Genomic DNA, 9829 nt, shown 5'->3' on the forward strand with positions numbered 1-9829 from the left:
TTCTAATTTTTCGGTTTTAATGCAGTTCTTCATTGAAACTTTTCACGGAGAGCAACATTTCTTCGTAGCAAAGAGCTGTTAAGAAAATCTGAAGAAATGCGGAAACTGTATAGTCCTACGTTGAGATACTAGAGGGTGCAGAGAAAAAGTTCCGTATAACTGCCAGAATAAAACAGAAATATTGTTTTTGAGTTCTTCCCTACCTTTTCTCCAATTTGTTCAATTAGGCGCGTGACTGGATTTGGCCCAGTTTTACGGTCGGATGCCCTTCCTAACGCCAAAGTGATGTAATCGCCATTATGTGTTTATGTGGTGGTTTGCAGTGTGATGTTTGCAGATGTGTATTGAGACGAAAACAATGAGTCCCGAATCACAGGAATTAATGATGGAAAATTGAATTACCCAACCAGGTCGCGAATCGAACCCAGGGCTCTCTGAACCGAAGGCCACTACGCTGACCATTCAGTCAAATAGCTGGACCAAACCAAAACAGGAATACGTTTTCAAAATAGTTACACCCAGTGGGGGTTTACATTCTTCAAAATTAACTCTTTACGTACTGTACGTTTCACCATCAGTATGTTACCAGGGATAATGATACTATCTGTAATGAGATACAGGGACTCACAGGCAGTAATAAAGGAGAGAATAGTCACATTCCCGACTTTTTCTTCAAGCATCAACCTTCACTGTTTAAAGACCTTGTGCTACTTCACTAAAAGTCATACGCTATTTTTTTTTTTTTTTTCATCGTTCGTCATGCATATTTTCGACTCTCCATTAAGATTTCTGATCCAACTCCTTACCATTGACTCACTCTTGCCATTTTACTAACAAATGTCTCAAAATCGTTGATGGATTGATGTCAGTTACGTTTCTTGCGTTACAGAAATGGACAATAGACTCGATGCGTTACCCTACAGAACTTAATTTTTCTGTAATTTCAGTCCTATCTGCATGAACTTTCGGCCGTTCATTACTATGGCTCTGATTAGAAAATGTTAAAATTTTACATAAATAATACAACCATTTCCTGAATTACAGTAGACTTTTCAAAAGTTGGTAAATTTTCAAAATATATCAACTACAGTAAGTTGACGTTTATTGAAACTTATCATGCATATTTAATTAAGAAACGTTAGATGAATAAATTTTATTATTGTTTCTGTTTTCCCTATATTATTTATATTTTGATAACAGTTTGTATTAATATGTGCTATAGCATCATAAAAGTTTGATTTGTTCATAATTTTAACACAAAATTTATCTGAAAGTTGGCAGTTATTATTAACATAACTTATATATTAGAAATTATGAATACAATGTGAATACACATTTATATCAAATTTGAAGACATTCACAGTATAACTGTTGCATAGGGAACTTTTTGAATTCTAGAAAGAGTCGCTTTCCTGTAACTTTGCCTGGAGGAAGGCCCCGCGTTGACATTATTTTTGTACTCAAAATTAAGATTACTGATGATAGTTGCCTCATCTTACCGTTTTTTAATATCTAAACAAACCTATTCATTTCTGCTTTCTCTGCACTTAGATGAAATATGGCGTATGACTTTTAGTGCCGGGAGTGTCCGAGGACATGTTTGGCTCACCAGGTGCAGGTCTTTCGATTTGACTCCCGTAGGCGACCTGCGCGTCATGATGAGTGTGAAATGATGGTGAAGACAACACATACACTCAGCCCCCGTGACAACGAAATTAACCAATGATGGTTAAAATTCCCGACCCTGCCGGGAATCGAACCCGGAACCCCTCTGACCAAAGGCCAGCAGGCTAACCATTTAGCCATGGAGGCGCACTTCACTTACATATTCTCCAGCAATTATGAATAAAATGCATGTTACTTAAGTTATAAACTACGAAATTATGACTACTAATATTTGAAAACTACAGGTGTGATCTGAACATCTCTGCGGGATCTTTAAAAATGGTCACACATGAAAAAGAAATATATCGCCACGTGACTCAAGTTTTGAAGCATCTATTTGCACCAAAATCTCGTTTTCGGTTTTTGAGACATTTTTGGGTTATTATTTCAGAAGGTTCACCTGTGCCTCTGTGGCACAGGCTGCAGCGTGCAGCCTCTCACCATTGAGTTCCTTGGTTCAACTCCCGGTCACTCCATATGAGATTTGTGCTGGACAAAGCGGAGGTGAGACAGGTTTCTCTCCAGGTACTCCGGTTTTCAGCAACTCTCTCTAGTGTCATTTCATTTCATCAGTTAGTCATTAAATCATTGCCCCAGAGGAGTGCGAGGCTTCGGCAGCAGGAGCAGTTCCCATCCTCGCCGCTAGATGGTGTTTCATTCATTCCATTCCTGACCCGTTGAAACTAGAAACAGGCTGTGGATTGTCATTTTCATTTCAGTAGGATCACCGCATAATACAGATGGTCACGTTGGTGAATATACAAAACAACCTCGTTTATCCGGCCCTCATTAATCCGGATCTCCGGTTTATCCGGATCGAAAATTAAAAAAAAAAATTTTTTACTTGAACAGTACCTCTTTTACAGGGACTACCTGGGCGAGGTGGTAAAGACGTGCTCGGTTCGCCCGGATGGACGTGGGTTCGAATGCCCGTCAGAAAGTTGTAAAATTTAAGAAACGAAATTTCCACTTCCGGAGGCTCATATGGCCCTGAGGTTCGCTCAGCCTACACCAAAAATGAGTACCAGATTAATTCCTGGGAGCAAAGGCGGCCGGACGTGGAGCTAACCACTCTACCCCATCAAGTGCCAAGGTTAAGGATAGTAGAAGCCTTTACCTTCCACTCCTCCAAGGGCCTTCATGGCCTGTACGGGGATGACTTTGCTTTTTTTGCTTTGCTTTACTACTTTTTTACGGCTTCAACTCTTCTTGAATGTCCTTTCCGTCAAGGATAGTTAAGGAGAGGAATTGCAAGTAACTTAATTTGGCCACGGTCTATCAAAAGTACCGTCCCGGCGTTCGCCTGAAATTGAGAAAGGGAAACCGTCGGAAACCATTCCCAGAACGGCCGAAGTAGGATTTGAATCCACGTTCTTCTGAATGCAATTCACTATTAATTCACTGATGGTGAATTCGAAAATGAAACCAGCGCTCCATCAGAAGAAGCAATGCAACCGAACAAACTGATGGGCTATTTAGAATCCTTGACTGAAACCACACCGGCAGAACTGTTGTTAGTAAAACGTCTTCGTGATCGTGCTGCGCGCAAACACTATACAGATGTAAAACAGAAAAACTCACATTATTTTAGCGCATAAAGCAGACTCTTAAATGTACGAAAAGTGTTCTGGTATTTTTTGTAGTATTGGAAAAAGGTATTGTCCACCTCTGTAGTGTAGTGGTTAGTGTGATTAACTGCCACCCCCGGAGGCCCGGGTTCGATTCCCGATCTGCCACGAAATTTGAAAAGTGGTACGAGGGCTGGAACGGGGTCCACTCAGCCTCGGGAGGTCAACTGAGTAGAGGAAGGTTCGATTCCCACCTCAACCATCCTTGAAGTGGTTTTCCACTTCTCCTCCAGGCAAATGCCGGGATGGTACCTAATTTAAGACCACGGCTGCTTCCTTCCCTCTCCCTTGTCTATCCCTTCCAGTCTTCCCATCCCCCGCAAGGCCCCTGTTCAGCATAGCAAGTGAGGACGCCTGGGCGAGGTACTGGTCATCCTCCCCAGCTGTATCCCCCGACCAAGAGTCTGAAGCTCCAGGACACTGCCCTTGAGGCGGTAGAGGTGCGATCCCTCGCTGAGTCCGACGGAAAAGCCGACTCTGGAGGGTAAGCAGATTAAGAAAGAAAGAAAAGAAAAAAATATATTACTGTACAACTTATGTTAATAGATTATACAGTATAACATGTACTGTATTTGATTTTTAGTTTTTTCCGGATTATCCGGATTTTCGATAATCCGGATCAGTTCCGGTCCCACTTAATCCAAATAAACGAGGTTCTAGTGAACTGTAGTTTTTCAGTGGCAATGGAACTTCTTCTCTGAACACCTAACGTATCACGGAGGGAACTGTTGCGGATTATACGTTGAGTTTCTTAAGTGGTTGCATACATTGTAATGAAGAGGAGCATACACCATATTCATTATGATGGAGATACTCTTAAATCAAGATGAATGTTACCTCGTCAGGATGGCGGGGTTACCAACCTACCGAACATAGCTTTAACATGAACTCCCCCTATAGAGGCTCGGGAACTCTTACCAATGAGAGTACCTAGTAGTGCTTGATAACAAATGATCTCTTTGTAGTTTTAAGTTGTAGGTGGTGCTTGGGAATTCTTTGGTAAGGTAAATATATATTTCTGAATCTGTCTGTCAAGTTAGCAATGCCTGTATTATATGTATTCGACCACAGTGAAAAGAAGGGCGCTGCTGGAATTCTTAACATGTGTCAAACAGAGTGTTCTTTCATTTATAGATCATCTGGACATTAGGTTTCTTATACAACGTACGGCTCACAAGGCAGACTTTTTCAAACTTTACATGTTTATGGACTGACATTGATAATGGAACGAATATGTCACGTAAATTCATACGATAACGAATAAAACTGAGGAGTTATCTTCAGAAACTTGCAAACCCCAAAAATATAAAATAGGGATATTGACGGTTAATGAAGTCAAATAAAAAACATGTTATACAGAGACATGCTAAAACTATTCAAACATAAACAAAGTAACAGAGAAGAAATGACACAGATTAATTGTTTTCTCTTTCCAGTTCTAAAATACACCAATGAATTACGAAGAGAGAGTTAAGGTTCTTGTATATCATCTATAGAAATCAATTAATCATCCTAAGAATGTTTTAAATTAGAGTTTTATTGGACTTAACAGTTTTAATATAGTATTTCTTGCATTTAATTTAATGTTTAAAGAAAGTTTAAAAATATTTCCACGCTAAATCAGTTAATATTTTTAAAACGCAATATTAATTTTATATTTGAAGTAAATTAAATAATTCCAAGCTAATTAGGACAACTTTTTTCACGCTGCTCCTTAACTAAGTTGACGTAAGACAGCACATCACCTCGTGCCATGATTTCAAAGGAATCCAATCAGCTCTTTCCGGCCACGAGGACCAGGAATGTATACATGCCACTTACTCTCCCAAACCCAAAAATGTTGCGTCACTAAAGAAAACATACAAAGTGATGCTGATATAAAATTCTCAGTAATGTTCCCAAGAGAAGCGAATACAGATAAAAGAAGATTTCGTTAGAGCTCAAATGGATTCATATTTAACTGTGTCGCGCGCTGTAACTTCGTTCTCCATCACTAGTAGGCAAACGTATGACATCCCCAGTTGAGAAAGTCTTAGTTGCAATATTTTATTCTCAAGTTGGTGGGCGCACTGTCAACATGCCCTTGAAGAAGAGGGTGGAGTTGAATCACGGCTCTATAGTTATAGCCGGGTTGTGCTGAATGTGACAACGGCGCAGCTCGTCCATTCATCTGACCAGAGTGCCGTACTAAGCTCTCCACGCCTGTGTACTTGTTCCAGTTTTTCCATTATTGTAGTGTATGTAGTAATGTGAACAATTTTTAATCATTCCAGATAGATGGTCAGTGTACCGGTGCGTAAGCAACCTGTGATATAGGATTTGCAAGTTATTTTCGATTGCTTAATGATTCTGATCTTCGTAGTAAATGGATTAGTTCCATCCTAAGCACAGACTAAACTCAATTAACAGATCCGCAGTGCGTATGAAATATTTTCAAGACGGTGGCTTGAGCTTTTTTAGAAATATATCGATTAGGACAGAATGAAATGTTTCTATAAATATCACCCAGTTTTGTGCGAATTAGTATGAAGTTTTTACGAGACGAAACTTCGAAACTTCAAACTTGATGGTCTGTAGAAATTGCTTAGTATTGGAATTGATTCAACTTTCGTTTCTGATAGATTCTTGTGATAGTTATGTTTTACCAAATGATATCTAACAGGAGCTCTCTTGTATCGTAAATTGATGCCTCTTTACAAGTTGAAATTGTTTTTGGAAGACGCTGAGAATTGTGATGATAGTTGTCTATAAAAGTTGGGTACTTTATGTAACCAGGTTGGTCCCATATTTATGAAAAAGAAACCGAAGAGTGGTTTGTCAACATCTACGCGCCTTCGATATTTGAGAAAATTATCCATTTCTTATGAAGTATTTCCTTTTTCAGAAAATGGGAATGTTCATTTCTTTAAGCATATTTTTCAACTTTATGAGAGCGAAAAAAATCGTGAATTTTGATGAAATTCATGTAAAAAGTAAATGTGGACTGTAAAAATGTTTGTTTAGGGCTGTCGGGAATTAAATAACGTTTCTATTTCCCTCTGCCTTTGGTCATTTCAAAGAGGTAATAAGACTTAATCCGGTTAATCTGTACACGCTATCACGCCGTTTTGTGCGAATTAGAATTAACTGTGATTTCAGCGTGCAAGTGTATGTGAACTGTGTCTACCGAATTAAGTTTTTACGAGATAAAACTTCTAACATCATAAGTAGTCTGTAGAAATTCTTTACTTACGGAATGGATTCAGCTGTCGTTTCTGATAGATTTTTGTGATAGTTACATTTTACCAAATGATATCAAACAGGAGCTCACTTGTATCCCAAACTGATACAGTGTCAGATTTAGCAACAATGTGTAAAGATGTATTGCGAAAAATACATTTATGTGAATAGGAAACTTTGTGCTTGATAATAGACAAAAATACGGTGAATCATGTAATGCTTCATGAACTCACTGAAAATTCAGAAAGTAGTTACTCTTTTCAAATTCAAAGAAATCCCATAAAAACGTTTGTTCTTATGGCAGTGTGTACGGATTTAAAACATTCGTTAGGAAATAATTTTTAGACGAGAGTAAAACCAAAAGGAAGTTACAGATAATCTCATCGCCATATGGTCATCAGGCCAAGTAATATGGTTCGCGCAGTTGGCGTAACAATTCACGCACTGCAGTTGGCTGCGTGTGGTCTAACGTCGTCATGCAGTAATACGACACATGTTGAAATGAATCCAGTTCATTTCCTGCCAATTGCTACCAGCAAACTCACTGTTTCTCCCCTGGTGAGGAAATCGACCATGTGGACCATCCTCCCTACAGCCCGGACGTGGCACCCAGTGGTTTAGAAGAACCTGGGTGGTAAGCAATCAATAGCGATACGGCCGCTCAGCGTACTGTCATACTGGACACCGATTTCTTCCATGCTGGCATTGAAGCCTTAGTGTACCACTGAAACAAGCTACTGAACAAGAATAGAAAAGCAAATCAGTGCGCCAACACTGTGTATCCTTAGCGTGTAAAATAACATTTCTCCTTGCAAACTCTTGTTACTTAATTTGTTGAACCTACTTTGTTTACTGTTCTATCTCACGGTCTGTATTAATAATATAATTGTATGATTTTATACGCATATTTTGGAGAATAAGAGGGCGTCGAGGATAAAGGAACTCCTCAACCATTTTCAATGATGTGGTGATAGAACAGTTTCCAAATTTACAGTCACTGGGAGTCATCACCGCTAAGATTCTTCTCTTACTAGAGGCAAGGGATTTATTATTATCATCAAATAAAATAATAATAATAATAAGAAAATAAGATAATAATAATAAAAACATTATTTTAAGCCGGGCTGAGGGGCAGGTTCGATCCTGGCTCCGTCCGGTGTTATTTGAAGGTGCTCAAATACGTCAGCCTCGTGTCGGTAGATTTACTGGCACGTAAAATAACTTTTGTGGGACAAAATTCTGGCACCTCGACGTCTCAGGAAACCGTCTAATGTACTTGGTGGGACCTAAAACCAATAACATTGTTATTTATTCTAGATTATGTTAGGAGGAAAGGTAGACAAAAATTTAAATTGTCATATAAGATTCTCTTTTGAAGGCAGTTAATTCATAGCAAAACATTTGAAATTACTGTCGACCCAATGTAAAAACCAAGTAGATGTTGGGTGCACGACACAGACAAAGTCATTCAAACACGATGTATGACGTAAAGCCGAATAGGTTTGTAAATGAAGTAATTTTTATACATGAGAGAAAACATTTCACAATGGAAGGCAAACGTATGAAAGAGGGAGCCCAATTTTATCGTTCTCCGCATCCAGTCGCAAGGTAAATGATCAATATTTTCAGAACCCTTCGACTGGGATCCAAATACTCAAGATGTACAGTCATATCACTAACTGATACACCTTAGCAAAATGTGGTTCTATTGTAAGGAAGTGGAACGATACTGTTATTTGCACTGTGTGTGTGTGTATCATACAATACGAGGCATTGCTACTGGACTCGAAACGATCACCTCTGTCTTCAATAAAGCTTTCATCTTGAGGTTCAGGTTTCGAGTTCTAGAGAGTCAAACTACTGATCTCAGCATTTATCTGTCCAATTATTTATTTATTTATTTATTTATAACTATACGATACTCTGTTTATTGTTGTTGTATTTATTTGTAGAAAATTTGCTAGACTGAAATAAAGAAATTTATATCAGAACAGTAACAAAAATCATTCGTCAGTGTTGTTCATTATTCACCCAAATTTTATTATTTTCATTTTTTTAACATTTTAGACGAGAACATGACTTCAGGTCCGCCTCTGTGGTGTAGTGGTTAGCGTGATTAGCTGCCACCCCCGGAGGTCCGGGTTCGATTCACGGCTCTGCCACGAAATTTGAAAAGTGGTATGAGGGCTGGAACGGGGTCCACTCAGCCTCGGGAGGTCAACTGAGTAGAGGTGGGTTCGATTCCCACCTCCGCCATCCTGGAAGTGGTTTTCCGTGGTTTCCCACTTCTCCTCCAGGCAAATGCCGAGATGGTACCTCACTTAAGGCCACGGCCGCTTCCTTCCCTCTTCCTTGTCTATCCCTTCCAATCTTCCCATCCCTCCACAAGGCCCCTGTTCAGCATAGCAGGTGACGCCGCCTGGGCGAGGTACTGGTCATTCTCCCCAGTTGTATCCCCGACCCAAAGTCTGACACTCCAGGACACTGCCCTTGAGGCGGTAGAGGTGGGATCCCTCGCCGAGTCCGAGGGAAAAGCCAACCCTGGAGGGTAAACAGATTAAGATAGAAGACATGACTTCAGAAAGTGAGTATTTTCCACTAATTGTTTTATGATAATTTGGTTTGAAAGTAGATAGCTTTCGAGTTCACCTGAAACGTCTGTTATGTGATGGTGTTTCTGGTTTATTTTAGTTCCATAGAGAAAAATACAATGCGATATCAACAGTTTGTGGTTTCACTGTTGTCTGGTATCTGTGTTATCATGTCAATTCAAACTAACCAAATCTATCTTTAAGATAGGAACCGTTTATTTGAATATTTTCTGTTATGAGTATAAAACCACACAGGAAGAAAAGTTTAGGGCTTCCCATTTCTGAATGGCACAATTTCTTACTTCGAACTTTGAGTGCCACTTCACTGTGCTCAGCTAAAGAAATAAGTACTATAAGAGGAAGTAATTTGATGAAGACGCAAAGCTATTATCTAGTATGAACCGAAATTCACGCACTCGGGCGTCGCAGCGCAACTCCTCACATGCCAGCAATAAAAAAAAGTCTCTCACAGAAGTTCGTCCTCGGAGAAAAAGGACGTTGAATGTGGCAATCTGGCAACACTGTAACCATATGTCGAGTAACTACCTCTGTCAGCATACATTGGTCATGCTGTACACTTGGTGCAGTGGATGGAGTTTTGGGTTACCATGCAGGAGGTTGAGGGATCGATCCTGGGTTGAGGAGGTTTTTTTTAGTTCATAAATGTAGTCCAGGTGCTATGGTATCTGGCATCTTAATCGTCAACACCGAATAAATTCACGCCCA

This window comes from Anabrus simplex, chromosome 5 (assembly GCF_040414725.1).
Source record: "Anabrus simplex isolate iqAnaSimp1 chromosome 5, ASM4041472v1, whole genome shotgun sequence".
NCBI classification, from domain to species: domain Eukaryota; kingdom Metazoa; phylum Arthropoda; class Insecta; order Orthoptera; family Tettigoniidae; genus Anabrus; species Anabrus simplex.